The 19,520-nt window shown below is 51.4% G+C and overlaps 1 long non-coding RNA gene across 1 annotated transcript in view; it reads right to left on the bottom strand.

Moving 5' to 3' along the window:
* LOC123838682 (uncharacterized) overlaps positions 1-19,520 on the bottom strand; it is a 34,724-nt gene that overhangs the window by 14,043 nt on the left and 1,161 nt on the right. The gene's annotated exons all lie outside the window — the stretch shown is intronic.

Here is a 19,520-nt window from a genome sequence, read left to right on the forward strand (position 1 = left end):
CTCTGCCCCTCCACCCTCTAAGAAATTAGATAAGATAAGATAAAATAAAATAAACTTCTGTAACCAGCTCTAGCCACTGGCCCAAAAGCCTCCTGCTCACATTTAGGAAAATCTTTTTAATCAGATATAATTTACATCTAATAAAATGTACTCATTTATTTTTTTTTAAAGATTTTATTTATTTATTTGAGACAGAGAGAATGAGAGAGAGAGAGCACATGAGAGGGGGGAGGGTCAGAGGGAGAAGCAGGCTCCCTGCCGGGCAGGGAGCCCGATGCGGGACTCGATCCAGGGACTCCAGGATCATGACCTGAGCCGAAAGCAGCCGCTTAACCAACTGAGCCACCCAGGCGCCCAAAATGTACTCATTTAAATGTACATTTCAATAATCTTTGATAAATGTACACACCTATGTATATGAAGTATGCATCTCGATGAATTGTAACAACAGCATACAACCATGTAGCCACCTCCTCAGTGAACACATAGAACATTTCCATTGCCCCCAAAAGGGCCCCTTGTGCCTCTTCTTTTTTTTTTTTTTTAAAGATTTTATTTATTTATTCATGAGAGAGAGAGAGAGGCAGAGGGAGAAGCAGACTTCCCGCAGAGCGGGGAGCCCCATGCGGGACTCTATCCCAGGACTCCGGGATCATGACCTGAGCCGAAGGCAGTCGCTTAACCATCTGAGCCACCCAGGCGCCCCCTTGTGCCTCTTCTTAGTCAACCCCTGCCCTCAGTACCAGACAACTACTTGCCTAAACTAAAACCTTTCAAATTTCTGGAAGAAGTACCCAGTGGTGCAACTGCCGGGCCATATGGTAAGGGCATGTTGGGTCTTCCAGGAAACTGCCATATTCTTCTCCAGAGCGGTGTACCATCTTACATTTCTACCAGCGAGGTTAAGGGACCTAGCTGCTCCTCATCCTTGCCAGCATTTGATGTTATCACAAGTTTTTGTTTTAGCCGTTCTCACAGGCAATGATATCTCATTGCGGGTTTCTGTTGCATTTGCCTCATGACTAAGATGCTAAGCACCTTTTCCTGTGCTCATTTACTGTGTATTCTCTTTGGTGAAATGTCTGTTCATGGGGAACCTGGGTGGCTCAGTCGTTAAGCGTCTGCCTTCGGCTCAGGTCATGATTCCAGGGTCCTGGGATCGAGCCCCGCATCGGGCTCCCTGCTCCGAGGGAAGCCTGCTTCTCCCTCTCCCGCTCCCCCTGCTTGTGTTTCCTCTCTCGCTGTGTCTCTTGCTGTCAAATAAATAAATAAAATCTTTAAAAAAAAAAAAAAGAAAGAAAGAAATGTCTGTTCATGTACTTAGCCCATTTTCTAATTGGATTGTTTGGAAGTGGTTTTTTTTTTTTTTTTTTAAGATTTTATTTACTTATTTGAGAGAGAGAGAGACAGAGAGCACAAGCAGGGTGAGAGGCAGAGGGAGAAGTAGGCTCTCCGCCGAGCAGGAAGCCCAGTATGGGGCTTGATCCCAGGACACCTGAGCTGAAGGCAGATGCTTAATGCACTGAGCCACCCAGGCGCCTGATTATTTGGGTTTTGTTTTGTTTTTATTTTATTTCACTGTTGAGCTTTAAGAGTTCTTTATATACTCTAGTTTTAATCCTTTGTTGCAAATATGTCACCCCAGTGGGTTGCTTTTCTTTTCCTCCTCTTAATAGAATGTTTCACAAGGCAAGAGTTTTTAGTTTTGATATAGTCACATTTATCCCATTTATCCATTTTTTCTTTTTTCTTTTGGTGTCAAGTCAAACGACTAACTCTTCACCTAGCTCTGGTTTAAAATATTTTCTTTTATTTTTTCATAAAAATGTAGTGGTTTTATATTTAACATTTAAGTCTGTGATCCATTTTCAGTTGATTTTTATGTAACATATGAGGTTTAGGTTGAGGTTCATCTCTTTGCCCACAGATTCCACTTGTTTTCACACCATTTGTTGAAAAGGTTATCCTTCCTTCATTGGGCTGCTCTCACGCCTTTGGCAAATATCAGTTGGGCATATTTGTGTGGATCTATTTCTGGGTTCCCCATTTTGTTGTATTGATCTATGTGTCTATCCCTCTGCCAATTCCATATAGTCTCAATTACTATAGCTATATAATGACCCTAACATCATAATCCACTCCTTTTGAACAAATTTGAACAAAATTTCTGTTTAACTTCTCTTAGATGCTTTGAAGATCCTGCCAGAGATGGGACACAAGTGAGAGTCAAGTAAGTGCACAGATGTCCTGAGCCCAGCCACTGCTAGGGGTCCTTGTGCAGAGAGGAGGATGAGAAAGGTTCAGTAGGGATCCCACTTCCCACAGGGTGGTGGTGGGGTAGGGCTTTAGTCACAGGGCAGGAAGTTTGTTGGTTTTTTTTTTTTTTAAGATTTTTATTTATTTGACAGAGAAAGACACAGCGAGAGAGGGAACACAAATGGGGAGTGGGAGAGGGAGAAGCAGACTCCCTGCCGAGCAGGGAGCCCGATGCGGGACTCGATCCAGGGACTCCAGGATCATGACCTGAGCCGAAGGCAGTCGCTTAACCAACTGAGCCACCCAGGCGCCCAGGGCAGGAAGTTTTGATAGAGGCCCTGCCAGTGGGCTAGACCAACCCAGGACACATGAAGGAATTGCAGCAGAGGGATATTCAGTGCCACATTTAGGTATACGTGGAGCTGTTACTGGAGGCTACTTACTGGTAACCCCAAGACTCTGCGCCTGAGGCATCTTTCCTGAAAAGAGGAGCTTCAATCAACAGTGGACAGGGAGTTGTTGGATAAAATGTCAGCTTCCTCAGCCCAGGCTGGAATAACTCTGAGACCTGTTCTCCCTTGCCTCCCCAACCCCTAGCAGGCAGAGGCTCCAGTTGCCCGTGGTGGTAACCATCTTGATCATACACTCTTTCACCCCAATTCCTTGTCTTATGTTTCCCACTTCCCTACAGGTGCTTCCTTGGGGTGGCCTCTAAAAATACATTATTTGCATCAAATGTGCTCAGAGTCTGCTTCTAGGGGACATAAACCAAGACAGGGGGCCCAGGGTTGGCTTTGAGCTGGTTGCCCTTGGCCTACAATCTGCACTGGTGCCATATTGCTTTCACTGTATGTTTGGATTCTTATAAACCAGCTGCTCCCTAAAAATTCTGATTCCTGTGTGATGAAGCCACCTGTGTCAGCTGATAGCAACTGTAGCTCAGGCATTTTAACCTGGAGAGTTGGGGAATGCTGTGTTTTGGTCTTGTCTTATAAAAATGAGTAGTGCTGTGGCCTGAATATGTCCCCCCAAAATTCATATGCTGAGTCTAACCCCCCTGCCAGTGTGACTGTATTGGGATATTGGACTTATAGGAAGGTCTATAAATTTTAATGAGGTCATGAGGGTGGGGCTCTGATCTAATAGGATTGGTGTCCCTATAAGAAGGAAAAGAGAGACCACAGATCTCTAACACATACACACACACACACACACACACACACACGGAGGTAAGGCCATGTGAGGACACAGCAAGAAGACAAACATCTGCAAGCCAGGAAGGAAGTGCTCTCCGGGAACCAAACTGATGGAGACCTTGGTCTTGGACATCCGACCTCCAAAACTATGAGAAAATAAATTTCTGTTATTTGAGCCACCCAGCCTATGATGTTTTGTTATAGCAGCCCAGGCAGACTAATACAGGTAGTAAATAGAAAGGGAGGGGAGGGAGGTGGGACTAGCTGGCGAGGGAGGAAGAGAGAGAGTAGGTGGGGAGGGAAAGGGGGGAGTGAGGAGGAGGAGGAGGGAGGGAGGGAGGAGGAGAGAGCTAGCTCATACTGGTAAAGAATCTCCTAAACTCAAAACAACTGAGACGGATGGAATTCTTTAGAAAGGCCAAAGCAGGGAGTCAGCTTTGATCAACATTCATAGAACCAAAGGAAAAGAACCAAATTAAACAACACTTTAGAATACTAGAAATGCTTCCCTTTAGATCTAAAAGAAGAGACATGACTATGGAATTCTGCCATCTTTTCTAGGTCTTGTGGAGTAAACTCCTCTCCACAAGTTAGGCTTCTGCTTCTGCTCAGCTTCTGCTCAGCTTCCAGTCACCCTAGTCTGACAGTGGGAGAGGGCAGGTGTGCCCAAACCTGAGCAGTAGTGGAGACGGAGCTGGCTCAGCTGCCCCCTCCGCACTCTGCACTCAACATGCGCAGGGACACACAGATGCATCTGACGAGCTATGGCCTCCTCACTTCGGAAGCTCTCCCAGGAGGAGTGCTTCCCAGGCTGGCAAACATCATTCCAGATTTTACACAGGGGACTTTTTGGCAGAACCACTGCTGACTTTAGCATCCAGACGTCTGAAATCGTTCTGCCTGTGAAATCAAGCATAGATGTTATAAAGATTCCAAAGACCATCAAGTTGAAACCAGATACCTAAAGACGTGGCAAGCCATTTAGCAATAGAATATAACATTAAAGTACTAAAGTATGCCACTTAGGTCTGCTCAGGAGAAATCTATGCTTCCAGGTGTCTCAGACGCTAATGGAGACCAGATGGGCAGCCTACAGCCACCCAAGCTCTCACGGTGGGCTGGGAGGGTTGCATAGACTCGCCATGCGTTCCGGGTCAGGGCAGATGGGCACATTGAGCAGATCAGGGGGTGCTGTGGGGCTGGTATTAGGCCTGGGATGTGTGGCCGCTCTTCTTGAGTGTGCATGATCCTGAGTCACCCCACACCCCCGTCCCCTGGGGCCTCCAGGCCTGGAGAGTCAGCCTCAGTAACTGGTTCTGGCCAGTGGAGGGCATCAGAGGACAGCAGGAACCAGTGGTCGTGCTCAGGCACCAGCTGGCCTGGGAGCCTGTCTTTAAAGGACTGAGTGTGCCCAGACTCAGAAGGAAGCTGTCCCAGGAGCCTGGGGAAGCCGGTAGACAGAGGCGGGCAGCCATCAGGCCCCTACAGCATGTGCCTTTTGGGACGCATGGTTCTTTCCTCCATTCCAGGATGAGCCACCAGTTGGCATAGACCTCGGGGTCAGACCTGGGTGCTGCTCTCCCACGTGAACTCCTAAAGGGCGGTGGTCTATTACACGCCAAGGCTGAAGTACCCCCCGGCCTGATGCACGGGGGAGACCCGCACTGAAGGCTCAGCATTGTGGGGCCGGAGTCTGAGCATGTGGCCAGGATGAGGTGCAAAGCCGGGCTCAGATGGTGCCAGGCCATGGAGCTGGGGGACTCGGGGCCCCAGGGAACGGGGAAGGCTAATGGGGAAGAGAAGTGCACATCAGAAGCTCGCTAGCAGAGAGGTGAGGCATTTGGCTGCAGGGATGAGAAAGGCAGCCCTGGGAATCTCTAGGGTGTCCCTTCCAGGCCAGGGAGCTGGGACCTGGGTCAGTCTGCCATGGGGGGTTAGAAGGAGGGTCTCCAAGGGCAGAGCATTAGAGAGGCAGACATCTGAGTCCTGGTGCCTGACAGAGCCCAGGGTGACTCCCCCCCGAGGGCCTGGCCCAATCACCACCAAACTGGGGCTCAGTGGAGAGTTGGTCCCCAGCCATCAACTTCCCAAGGACCACAGCAGGTGGGCCAGTGGCCCGGTGGCCTTTCAGGAGAAGCCTCACAACAGGGAGGCCAGGAGGCCACGCTCGGCTCTGAGACAGAGCTGAGTGGGAGCCCCGGGTCCGCCTGTGCTGTCCGGTGGCCTTTGGAAAGTCACTTACCCCCTCCGACCCTCACCCCCTCTGAGCCTCAGTTTCATGATCCATGAAATGGAGGTGTTTATAGCAGTGCCCACCCCACAGGAGTGCTGTGGGGACCAAATAAGATCATATTAGTGACACTAAGCACAGGGCTGTGCATGGTTTAAAGGCTCAGTAGCTGGGAGCCACTGAGCATCACATGACTGTCACCTGACGGGCAGCAGGAGCTGGGTCCTGGGCACAGAGGCGGGGCTCCATCCAAGGGCCAGGGCAGCCCCCCACTCTCAGGGCCCCAGGGGAAAACTCTTGGGTTGCTCCTTGCCTCCCTCCCAGCCTGAGGTCATAGTCCCCCACTCCTGAAGACGTGGCCTTTCTCTTAGGCTCGGTGGTGATGCCCAGGACCTACTTACTTATTCACCCCACAAACCTGGGCTGAGCACCAACTCTCTGCAGACAGCATTCTCGACAACCTGGCCCACAGATGGGGTGTGAGACACACAGGGAGGGAAGCCTTTGTCTCTCCACAGGCTGCTCATGCGACCAGGGTGGTCAGGTGGCTGGGATTCGGGCAGCGACATCTCACACCAGCAGCAGCTGCCTCTGAGGGACCCCGAGGATCCAGGGGCAGAAAGGGTTGCCGGGAACTCGGAGGCCCAGGAACAGGTGGGGCGATCCTGTGCAGGACCTCCGTTTGGCCCTCTGGAGGCCCTCCCACCCCTCTCCATGTGTCCCGGACTTTGTGTCCCGGACTCTGACCTCTACGGCCCACATCTACTGAGGCCTGCCTTCTGGGGGGCTTCCCCGTGGGCTCAGCCAATAAGAGGCACCAACCGGGACCCGGAGAGCAGGGGAGAGAGGCCACGGTCCTTGTCGCCCTCCCTCCCTGCCTCGTGGCCCTCGCTGGGCACACCCCCCCCCCCCCCGGTGCTGATGGTGCACCCTCTCTTCCAGCCACTTCCGGGAACCACTCCTTCCTCTGTCCCTCAAGGCCTGGGCAGGCGATGGCTTCCCCTGGGACCAGCTCCGGGAGCAAGTCAGCTTCCCTTGCTGGCTCCCTTAATTCTGCCCACGCCTCACCAGGGGTGTCCAGGGGCAACCCTTCTGGCTGTTTCCTGCCCAGACTTTGGCTGGCAGAGCAAAGGCACTCAGGGAGGCCCATGGGGCGCACAGCCCGGAGCCCCCCTGAGGCCAGGATGAGAGAGTGTGGGCTCTGTTCTCGGGCAGGGAGCCCTGAGGTTACCAAGTCCCACCGGAGGGAGAGCAGACGGAACAAAACCCAGGGCATAGGGGCGGGGGGCCCAGAGCTGCCCCAGCTCAGACTTACCCTGGAGAGTTAGGGTGAGTGACAACTACAAGAGGACACCCACCCACCAGGGAAGCCCCCGCAGGGGGTAGGTGCTGGGTATGAATGGGCAGCAAAAAGGAGCCCTCCCCAGCTTCTCTGCAGATCCCTCACTCAACTGCCTGAAGCCCGGGACACATGCTCCCACAGCCACAGCAGCCCGGCCCCACGCCAGAAACCACACCACCCATGACATGACTAAGCGGCCAACAGAGACAGTCAGTTTCCCATTGTTCCCTGGGAAATGGCAGGCCCAGGTTCCACCCCTTCAAGTCCTGAGAATTGAAAGTCCTGTCTGGCCCCTTCTCCCACCCAGGTCCCCGGGGCCACCCACCTGTTGTCCTCTGCCCTCAGCTCTGGCCAGATGGTCTCCCCCTGGGTCTGCCCCATGGAAGGAGGCAGGGGCTGGGCCTCTGCGGGTGGTTCAGGCCTGAAAGGGAGTCGCTGGAGGTTCGGTGTTCCTAGCAGTAGCTGCTAATTGGGGCTGGGAAAGAGGGGGCAGCCCTGAGTGGACAGCCCCAGGCACCTGTGGGTGGGTCCCTAGAAGCCTCTGCAGGCCTTGAGGTCCTGGGGCTGTGAAGGCACTGGGCCAGGGATCTTGACCCTGTAGGTGGGGATGGAGGGAAATCCCAGAACTCCCATTCCACCCACCCCACCCCCCCGTCCCCGCCCTTGAAGGCCCAAGGATTCCCTAAGCTGCCCTCCAGGATCAGGAAGCCCAGTGATGCAATAAGCTGCTGCCAGGCCCAGCAGGTCCTGTGACAGCTCGCTGGGGGGTGACTCCCCAAGGGGCCCAGCACAGGGGGGGCTTGGACCACCAACAAGCCAGACACAGGGAGCAGGAGATGAGATTTCTTTTTAATTTTATATTAAAAATAAAAAACAAACAAAAAAAAAGCATTCAAGTAACTACTATGGGTAAAAACACTGAGTTGCAGGGCCCAGTACTAAATTTCCATAATTTAGGGGCTCCTGGGTGGCTTAGCTGGTTAAGCTTCAGACTCTCAGGTTTCGACTCAGGTCATGATCCCAGGGTCCTGGGACCGAGCCCCACATTGGGCTCCCTGCTCAGCGGAGAGTCTGCTTCTCCCTAGCTCTCTGCCCTCCAGCCCCGCACTGGTGTGCTCTCACACTCTCACTCTCTCTCGAATAAAGAAATAAAATCTTTAAAATAAAATAAAATAAAACAAATTTCTATAACTTATCTACACCTCGGTCTGGTTGGGAGGGAGTAAGAACAGGGTCACCTAATACATCCACTGTTCTGGGCTTTCAGGTCCCCGTCGCCACTGATCCACCATAAAGCATGGTTTGTGATGAGGATCTCCTCGTAAAAGGGCGTGAGGCTGGGGGCGCTGCGTTCCAAGGTGTCAGAAGCCCCTGGGGGTCCACAGAGAAGGACTGGAGAGCAGAAGGCTAACATTTCCTGGTTCCTCTGCGGCTGCCGCACTTTTCCAGGGGTGGGGGCCACCAGGGGGCCCACCCCTGTCCCACCCAGGGGGCAGATGTACGAGGGTGGGGCGCCTGCATGCTTGCGAGGGGCTCAGCCTCCAGCAGAAACCGCATCTCTGCCTTTAATTATGCATTTGAGTTAAACTTGCTGGAAGCTTGTTGTCCACAAATGGAAAGCCTTTGAGGCCCCAGCCAGACCCGGACTGGGGGAGGGGAGGCTAGGGGGAGATGGGTGCAGGGAGAGTCCTGCTAGTGAGAGGATGAGATGCCGCCTCATCCAAGCTGCACTGGAATCTCGTTCGCTCAGCACCAGGACCTCATCCGAGCTGCACGGGGCCCTCGTCCACACTCCACAGCACTTTGCTGAAGGCTAACCCTTGCCCCTGAGCTCAAACACCAGAGTGCGGGAATGTGTCCCAGTGTTAAATGTGGGGAAGCTGAGGCTGCAAGGGGCAGGTGCCAGGTGGCCCTAGCAGGATGACCGCCCTGGCCCTGTCTGCCCCTTTAGGGCAGGAGGTCGGCTACTAAGTGCCCTGGGGTCCACTGGCCAGAGGCCTCTGTCACTCCCTCTCAGTGCAGAGGCGGTCATGGCAGGAAATGGTCCAGTGGCGGGCTTGGGACTGCGCCTCTGCTGTCCCTAAGGCTTTGCCTCGCAGGGCTCCCTGTGTGCCTTCCCACGCTGCCATCCAGGGCAGGACAGCTGGAGGGAGCAGTCACGAGTCCTAGCGCTGTCGAGGATGGGCCCTGGAGGATGCTCCGAGCTCCACCCGTTGCTGTGTCTCCAGCCCCAGCAAAGGTGGACACATGGTCAGAATGCAGGAAGGAGGGCAGAAAGGAGAGGAGGGGAGGGAGGACGTCCCGATGTGATGAGCACTGTCCTGAGGGTTTTTACACAAACCTTTAAAATCCTAGAAAACAAACATAATAAAGACAAAGAAAATATTAGCCACTGATGTTTATTGGGCCAGATGCCAGGAAGGTAGGGTATGTCCGTCCCTGGTCCCCCTCGTTCTTATTGTGCATCTCAGACAAGTGCCCTCCCCGCCATTCAGTCCTCTGGGAAATGGGGACAGCCCTGGTACCCTCCTCGTGGGTGGTGCGGGGAGGACCTGTGACCACGCGGGTAAATCCTGGAGGACAGCACCGGGGCTAAGGGAATGGTCACCAGCATCCTAGCGTAATAGTTGACAATCCACTCCTAGAAAACCTTCCCAGATCACACAGCCAGTGGTGACATCCTGGCGTCCTGATTCTGACTCTCCGTGTTTTATAAGCCAATGATCTGGGACCCAGATAAAAAGAAAACCCTGCTGAAGCACTTTTGTGACACTAATGTCTGAAGCCTATTTATGACAGCTTCTCTCAGTTGTCAGATAATTCCAACATCAGGTTCATCTAAGCACTGGCATCCATGCCCTGTCTCTGCCCCATGCCGGCGGTTTTCCCGGATCTTGGTATGATAGGGATTTTGTGCTGTATCCTGGACATTTGGGTTATAATGTTAACAGACGTGATCCCAACGAAATCCATTTTAGCCCATAATCACCTACTTTGGTTGAGGCAAGCGCAGCCTAGTTCTCTGAGCCCATGTCATGTCATTCAGGTGTTCTTCATTCTCCCAGGGTTGCTGGGGCTGCTACTCTGTCCCTGCTTTTATCGGCTGCAGGGGCAGAAGGCACTGCCCTGAGCCACCTGTTTCACTGGGTGAACTGCTGCAGGAAGGGGCAGAAGCCACTGGGCCCAGGCCTCCTAATGCCACTGGATGGAGGGCAGGGAGGCACACAGCTTTGTGGCCCCTGCTGCCATGGGTAGCATCTGTGGCAGGTGGGCCCGCCGGGGGCCTGGTCGTGGAGGGGCTGGGACAGTCGCTGCTCACAGCTCAGACTGCCTGCTGGGGCCGGGTTGTTGAGCGAGGCTGGGACTGTTCACGGAGTTTCCGTTGGGTTCCCCTTTCCCAGGGTCTTGGCCGGAGAAACTGGGCTTTTTGAGGTTTTCTTTTAAGCTCTGCCTGTGGGAGGTTCTGACCGCAGGTCTTTCTGGGACCCAGATAAAAAGAAAACCCAGGGAGCATCATTCCTCCAGCCCTGAGATCTCCAGCCCCTTCCACCCTCTTCCACCCAATGCTCAGAGTCCTTTGATCATTGTCAGTTGAATAATTTCCAAGGAATTAGGTTATTTTTAGAATAGGGGAGCAGGGGAAAGAGAGTCCAGCATCTTTTTCCAGAATCAAAATCCTAAGTCCTTTATAATCGCACATTCCAACCCTGTCTCTCACCAACTCCCGCTAAGTGACCCAAAATATATATATATATAATCTAACCTAGTTCTACCAGGCGGGTTGGTCTCCTCAGAGGATGGTTCCATATAAAGGGCTCATCACCAGTCAGATAGGCAGCAAAAGATGAAGTTAGGTCAGCCTTGGGGAGAGGAAGCCGTGCAGCTGGACCACGGTGCAGACACCCAGGTGACCCGGGACAGAGGCTGACCTCCACAGGATGAGTCCCTGAGGCTGACTGCACAGGCGTGCTTCTATGGCTCAGCGTCTCTGCTATGGTAGATGGCCTCTGGTGGGCATTAACCTGAGATACTGATTCACACACGGCCCCTGCCCCCATCTTGGGTCGTGGGAGAGAGAACCATGCCTCCTTGTCTCCAGTCTTCCCATCTTATTTCCTCTGGTTCCCTCTGGTCCCCTGACCAACCAGAGAGGCTTGCATCATTGCCTGGACCTGCTTCAGAAGAGCATCCTCCCATGCTCTGAGCCCGACTCAAACCTGTCAGCCTTCCAACTCGCTTGCTAACGAGATTAGAGCCCTATTCACAAGGGAGGCTTAGGCTGCCTTCAAGGTCCAGAGATTCATCGAGTGCTGGTGGCTCGGTGTCTGTCATAGGGGCCACAAAGTAAATAACTTGCCTTTACCCTAGAAGGCATATCCCAGCCTACTCTAGATCGTTGGACCCCTAAAAGTCTCCCCAAAGTTGTATACCCCCGAGTCTCGTAGGATTTGCTTCCAGCTTCTGATCCTCAAGTCTTCGCTGGGCAGCCAGCATCCTTGCCACTTCTAACGTGCCGGGTCTAATCAGAGAAATATCAATATGTTGGACCGGGACACTCAGGGTTCCTGAGGATTATATTAAGACCGATCAAAGAGTTAGGATAGCCCTGAGACAGCAGTGGGGGTGTACTGCTTCCTTCCCACTTAAAAGCTAACTGCTCCGATCCTCTTTCCTGATGAGGGTGTGGAGGCTCCCTGATGAGCATCAGCTCAGAGCCTATATCCATCATCCCCTTCCACAGGTCAAGAGTTTGCCTTCGCCCAGTACACAAGTTACTCTGGTAAACAGCCGTAGGCCCCTTGGGGGACAGGAATGTGGAATATTTATGGTGTATATCGTAGTGACACTGTAAGGTCTGTCCTCCAGGGGACTGGCTTCTCCTTTAGTCAGTGGGCTCTGGGTCTGAAAACTAGTTTAGATCTGGACACTGGGTGGGGCGGGGGGTTGGGATTTTTCACTGCAGCATCTGCTATCAGCCTTCTGTTCACCAGTTCCTGAATTCTTCTGCATATACCAATCAAGCAATGTCCTGGTTGGATGCTCGTCTTTTGAGTCCCATGGAATACCATGGTCTATTAGCCAGCCCCACTGATACCAATGGGCCAATGGGCCATGGTCACTTTTCTGGACTTGCTGCCATTATGGCAACTTTGCCCACCTTGCCTCTGATAGCTGAGCACCTCCACCTAAACTCTATTTGACAATCCCAACATCCCCTTTGACACTAGGGAGTGGAGTTCCATAGCATAAGCTACGGTCAACACAACAGCACTGAGATACATATGCACTCCTCATCGTTGTGTTCCTTGCTACCTTGATGAGGGGAGTGTCCTCTGGACCCTCCCAGGAACACAGTCAAGTGGTAGAGCCTTCAGCCTCACATGGTAAGTCCACTGGCACATCCCGACTTCCCGACTGTCCGCTCTTTCTCAACACTAACGAGGCAACCACAGAACCCTCACCTCGCTTACACGGGCCCAAGCTTTGCAGAGCCACTTCGGCGGTGTATTTGGGTAACTCCCAAGTATGCTTGCCGGGAGGTCAGATCCTAGGACATGGCTAAGCTCTCCCACATCAGTAAACTCAATTCATTATCTTCAAGGTCCGCGCCCACACATTTCCCCTGTTGCTCGGCGACATGTACAAGCCAGGACCTGCGCTCATGTCCATGAAGACGCCATTTATGCCCAGAGCAGGAATTTTATTTTCCCACTTGGGCTTTGCTGAGACCCAGCCCTAGTCACTGGTCTAAAGGAAAGAAGGATAGGTGGGGTCAGGTCTTGAGAACAAGCATCCTATTGCAGACAGCTAGCTCAAGGGACATGTCCACACAGTGTCCAGGCATCAGCACTGAGGCGGAAAAGGGGAGAGCCACTTCTTCATGCCCAGAGTGTTCTGGAGAATCTGGGTGTTCAGGCTCAGACTCATCCACCCACATGTCCCCATCCCAGGTCACAGGATGCCACCACTGCCCTACCAAGGCCCTGGCTACAGCACAGAAAACCTATCCAGGGTTTTCCCTTTGTAGCTCTGACGCACATTTGCCAGATGTCAATATGAGATGACCGGTTAAACTTGAATTACAGAAAAACAACGAATGTTTTAGTAAAAGTAAGTATGCCTCATGAAATACTTAGAACATACTTATACTTGAAAAAAAGACTGTTCACAGTTAACCTACAATTAAAATTTAACGAGGCAGCCCATATTTTATCTGGAAAACCTACACTGGCATCCTCAACGATTAAATGCTGGGTCTCATGATCAGCACAGTCTGCCCTAAGGTGTCAAGAGATAGGGATCTCTTTAAACACCGCCTGAAGGCCTTGTGGCCGCCACAGCCCGCCCTGGGAGACACCTGCCCCTGCCATTCTAGTCCCCAAGTGTGCGTTAGGTTGTTATTATAGTTTTTAAATGACTTAGGATACCTGAAAATTCTAATCAGTGTCTCCAGAACCCCAAAATACATTTATGAAACTACTTTCAAAACTGGTGAGCTATCTCAGGCTCCTGGGCCGGTGGGATCTGGGCCAGTTTGGAAGGTTAGTTTGGGAGGGGTGGAGGACAGGAGGGAAGGACAGAAGCAGGTGGACATCAAGTTTCCACCCTGGACCGAAGGCCTATCTGTGCTCCCCGAAACAAGCGTGCCTTGGGGAGCAGGAGCTGTGGGAGAGGGGGCTGAGCATTTGAACTGGGTTTGGGAGCAGGTGGCTAGTTAACATGAAGACTGGGGTGAGTATGGGGATAGGGGAAGGGCAGGGCGAGGGTCAGCGGGCGCAGGGTGGACCACAGGGTGGAGAGGGGACAGGGCGAGGCGCGGCTGGAATCTTGCTCCTGGTGCTGGGTTGGTTTCCTGTTGACACTGACCTCCGAGCCCTTGCTGGCATCAGGATGTCCTGAGAGGGTCCGGGTGGAAGCAGCCCAAGTGAGCGAGCGTGTGACAGGTTTCCTTAGCAGCACTGCAAACGTTCAGGAACATTCGGACCAGAGCGGAAGGTGATATGTGAAGTGCAGCTTACGCTGTCGAAACTGAAGCGAGGTCACTGTGCGAGGCGTGGACATGAAAAAGGGGTGGGGAGGGTCGTTACCGCGGTGCCTGGTGTAACCGCGGTGACGTGGGAGCAGGGGTGACGACCGCGGTCCGCGCTCCGGGGCCAGCCGCTGCTCAGCCCTGCGCTGGCTGGTGGCCTCCACGGGGCCTGTGGCTCGGAGCTTCTGGGTCTGCCCCTCCCAGGCTCCTGCCTCTGGCTGAGCCCCCGATGGGCGAGGCCCCTCCTGCCGTGCTGGGCGCTGCGGGGGCCGTGGCTCAGAGACACCCTCGCCTGGGCTGAGGCCTGATGGCCCCGCTCTACCCCCGCTAGCCCCGCGGCCTCGGGCGGGTGTCTCCGCTTCCTCACCGCAGCCCCGGTGACGCCGTGTGGGCCAGGCGCCCAACACAAGCGCTGCTGACACCATCAGGCACCCACAGTGCCCGCTCAGCACCCAGTAGGTCTTCAGTGAGGACCCGCTCTCCTCCTTTCACAGCAGGGTCTGCTGAGAGTAGAGCCTAAAACCTTATGGCCTGCATTCTTTCCCTTCGGCTCACACCATTTCTGCTCGATTCCCGAATCCTCGGGAGTAAAAGCCCCTAATTAAGCGAATGGAGGGAAAGGTAAGTGCTCATTGGCCCCTGCCTCACATGATCTGAAGCTTCCAGAACCCTGGAAGTGCTTTGACGGTCTTCGAGTCACGGGCTTCATTCCTCAGGAAGTTTCGCTCTCTTCTGGCTGGGCTTCTCTGGCTGATTAGAGCCTCTTCTCAGCGATATCAAAATCGAATTCCTTATGTGTTCGGATGAGGAAAAGCACGTTGCCAAAATGAATTTGCAGACCCTATGTTTCCGAGCACTCGAGCCCAGGGTAGGAACAGGCAAATGAAGTTCGGTCAGGCTTTGAGTAGAAGGAAACCGTCTTTTGCCCTCAAGCACGTTCTTCCTGGGGAGGGAAAGCCAGGATGACCTCAGACCAACTCAAGAGAGGAGGAGTCTGAGCTGAGTCGGGGGCCAGGGTCTCACAACACAGTAAGGGCCGGTGGGCGGCAGGAGCAAGAGGAAAAGGATGGCAGAAGCTTCCGGCCTCGGTGAGGGCAATGAGCCCTGTATGGGCCTCTTCCCAGCAGACCCGTTTCCCCAGGAGGGTGCCAGGAGCACTGGGTGCTGGGGGCAGAGCTGTTTGGAAAATGACCATCAGTCAAAGTTAAAATCAAGGGCATCATCATTTGCAACGACATGGATGGAGCTAGAAAGTGTTGTGCTAAGTAAAATAAGTCAATCAGAGAAAGACAAATACCATATGATCTCATTCATATGTGGAATTTAAGAAACAAAACAAATCAGCAAAGGGAAAAAAAAAAAGGGAGAGACAAACCAAGAAACAGACTCTCAACTCTAGAGAACGCACTGATCATTACCAGAGGGGAGGGGGGAACCAGGTGATGGGGATGAAGGAGTGCACCTGTTGTGATGAGCTCCACGTGCTATATGGAAGTGCTGACTCCCTATATTGTACACCCGAAACTAATATTACACTGCAGGTTAACTAACTGGAATTTAAATTAAAACTTCTTTAAAAAATCAAGGGCAGGGGCGCCTGGGTGGCTCAGTCAGTTAAGCATCTGCCTTCGGCTCAGGTCATGATCCCGGGATCCTGGGATCGAGCCCCGCATCAGGCTCCCTGCTCACCAGGGGAGTCCGCTTCTCCCTCTCCCTCTGCCCCTCCCCACCCCCACCCGCTCATGCTCACTCACTCTCAATAAATAAGTACAATCTTTTAAAAATAAAAATTTTAAAAATAAATAAAAAATCAAGGGCATCATCAAAACACATGATCAACATTATCAAACAGTGTTTATTCAACAAATAGTTATCAAAGGCCTACTATGTACCAAGCACCGTGTAAGGCAGCAGGCACGCCAGAGTTCATGAACATCACAGTCCTAGCACTCCCAGAGCTTAGAGCAGGGGAGCAAAGATGTGAACCAGGTCACCACATACATGGCAGGTAAATTATGGGAGTGGTTCTGCAGGAACGTGCAGGGAATGACAGAGTCTGATGGTGGGGAGGGCTGGATGCTCAGAAAATGCTTTTCTAAGGGAGGACTGTTGAACTAAGAACCAAAAAGGGAGGAGGACCAGAGCAGGGGAAAGGAGAGGGCGCCATCTGAGGAGGCTAGAGCTCAAGTAGCAAGGGTGTGGGTGGGGGGATGGCTGGGAGACAGCAGACAGGTGCTTTCCAGTGGTCCTGACCTCACGAGAAAACACAGCTCAGGGTCAGTGTGTGTCCCCCAAGGTGTGGGGGACAGTCATGGGGCCCCATGCCCTGAAGAGATGGCTGAAGCAGGGTCAGGTGACACCTCCTCAAAGGCCCTGTGATTCCCTGCCCAGTCCCACAACCACAGAGCCAGAAGAATGCTTCCAAAAATGGGATTTTCCCCAACTTTCCAGATTCATAAAAGAAAAAAAATGTCATTCAATATCTGATGTAAACATATTTTCTTGTAACGTACAGGTTACTGTTACGTTACAACGTACAGGTTGCTGGACATGGCTGGGGTTTGGGGCAGTATTTTGCATGTATTCAATTTCCTATATGTTCACCTCAAAAAAATCCAGATGCCCCTGTTAGCCCAATGCCAAACTGGCCCAGAGGAATCAAAACAGGGGAGAACGAGGGATGGATTTTAACAGCCGCCTGCAGTGACCTAGAGGACTCAGGAGGGGACTGTGGGGCAGGGACAGCAGGCCTTTCAGCACAAATCCTGGGCTCAGCCATCCCGTGGAGACTGAGGACACTCCCTGGTGGGCCAGGGACCTCCTTTCCTCTGGGGTCCCCGGCTATAAGCAGAGATCAGGCTAAGTCCAAGCCCAGCCCTCAGTGAAACTTGCCTGCACACTAGTCCTGGAGATGGGGGCCTCCCAAAAGGTGAAATTCAAGATCCTCCTCTAAAGGCCATCTTCCATGCTGAGCTTCCTGCTGGAATGACCAAGACAATGATCCTTCCCTCCTTGTCCTCTCTGCCCCTAAATCCCAGCAAAGGCAGGGTCTCCAGGCAGCCACCATGAAGACAAGGAGATGGGGAGGAGCCCTCTACTGCCCTCTGGTGTCCACCCATCAACCAGATTTCGGGCAAGTCCATGATGGCTTAGTGAGCAGCTTACTGCTAGAGAGGCAAGCTGACCCTGGTACACCACCTCTTCTCTGGGTATCAGTTTCCTCATCGGTAAGAGACAGAAAACACTAATTCAAAAAGATATATCCACCCCTAAGTTTACTGCAGCATTATTAACAATAGCCAAGATATGGAAGCAACAGTGTCCCTCAATAGATGGATATGAATGAAAAAGATGTATACACATACAATGAACCATTACTCATCCATAAAAAAGAATGAGAACTTGCTATTTGTGACAACATGGGTGGGCCTAGAGAGTATTATGCTAAGTGAAATATGTCAGGTAGAGAAAGACAAACACCATATGATTTCAACTATATGTAGACTCTAAAAAACAAAACAAATGAGGGGCGCCTGGGTGGCTCAGTCGTTAAGCGTCTGCCTTCGGCTCAGGTCATAATCCCGGGGTCCCAGGATCAGGCCCCGCATCGGGCTCCCTGCTCAGCGGGAAGCCTGCTTCTCCCTCTCCCACTCCGCCCCTGCTTGTGTTCCCTCTCTCACTGTCACGCTGTATCAAATAAATAAAATCTTAAAAAAAAAAATGAAAAACAAAACAGAAAGAAACTCATAAATACAGAGAACAAACTGGTTGATGCCAGAGAGGAGGGGACAGGGAGATGGGCAAACAGGTGAAGGCGATGAAGAGGTACAAACTTCCAGTTATAAAATAAATAAGTCGTGGAGATGAAGAGTACAGCATGGGGGATATAACAGTATTACAGCAATGTTGTATGGGGACAGATGATAACTATACTTATCCTGGTGAGTGGAGCATAATGTATAGAATTGTCGAATCACTAGGTTGTACGCCTGAAACTGATATAACATTGTATGTTAACTGCTCTTCGATCACTCAATCAAGAGACAGGACTGAGCCACAGTGTTGAGAAAGACAACACCAGCCCCTAAGCAAGTGAACAAGGAAGGATAGTCACAGGGGCGCGGGCTAACTGTCAGGGAGCCAGAGGGTACCACCAAGGGGTCACTGGGAGCCCCAAGAAGCTGGGGAGCAGATGGGGTGGGCAGAATCCCAAAGGTGAGGACCAGGCAAGGCAGGAATGTCAGGGGGAGGAGAAGCAAGCACACCCCGAGATCCTAGCCAGGAGCCATCAAGTACCACTGCTAACCTCTCCCTCCTCTCTTCCCTGTCCCCTCCCAGTTTCCCCTAAATAGCTAATGTAGGAAATCAGGATATTCTAAACTGGATCCTTTGCAATAAAGGATATTATTGAGATGACCGGCAAAATTTGAAAGGGTTCTCTTGATTAGAGACAGCAACGTATCACGATTTTGATGGTTAGACCATAGTTTTGTAGAAGATTGCCCTTGTTTGTGTAAAATACACACTAAAGAAAAATCATGTCAGCAGCTTACAAATGGAGGGGAGGATATCTTTGTGTAATACTTGTAAATTTCTGTAATTTTGAGATTGTTTCAACAATTAAAAATGTTTTAATTCTAGAATTTCCTCATAAAAATTGCATATTCTTTGACTCAGCAATTCAGTTTTAGCATTTTATTCCATAAATATATTGATATAAGTATATATGTACAATGATAGGTATGTTCGTACAATAAAATTTTTGTATTACATATATGTCAAGAAACTAAGTATTGTCCATAATATCAATGACAGAAATTTTCAAAATAGCAAAAAAATCAAAAGTTAACTGTCCATCCTTAGAAAACTGTAAAATAATTATGATAAACTCATGCAATGGATACTCTGCAACCATTAAAAAGAATGAATTGGGTCTATAATAATAGCAGTTAACATTTAGCAAATACCACATAGCAGGTTTCATCCAAGAGCTTTATGTATATGGATTCAGAACAATCTAGGATGTAGATTCTATTGCTATCCCTACCATGTACAGGGAGCAGTGAGCCCCGGGGGGAGGGGGGAAGGTAACACGCCCAGGGTTAACACAGCTAGACGGTAATACATCCAGCTGGGAGTCCAGCTCTTGCAGCTGGATCCACAGTCCATGTACTTATCCACACCCACAATAATTCCGGAACAACGCCCAAGACACCATTAGCAATGATTGCCTTTGGGGAGAGGGGTTGGGAGCAGGAACAAGAGCGAATTTGACTTTTCATTTTATACTGTTAATATTCTTTACCATATATCTTTATCATGTATCACTTTTGTACATTTTTTAAAACCCAGTCATTTAAGTAAATAAACACTGAAGTATAAAAAAAAAAAAAAAACTTCCACTCTGCCCTTAAGGGACTTACAGTCCTGATGCCAACTTTTAACAGGTTCATTGATTTTTACAAG

This window comes from Mirounga angustirostris, unplaced genomic scaffold, assembly GCF_029215605.1.
Source record: "Mirounga angustirostris isolate CCGP_5_RB_7025 unplaced genomic scaffold, mMirAng1.0.hap1 SCAF_3, whole genome shotgun sequence".
Classification (NCBI taxonomy): Eukaryota; Metazoa; Chordata; class Mammalia; order Carnivora; family Phocidae; genus Mirounga; species Mirounga angustirostris.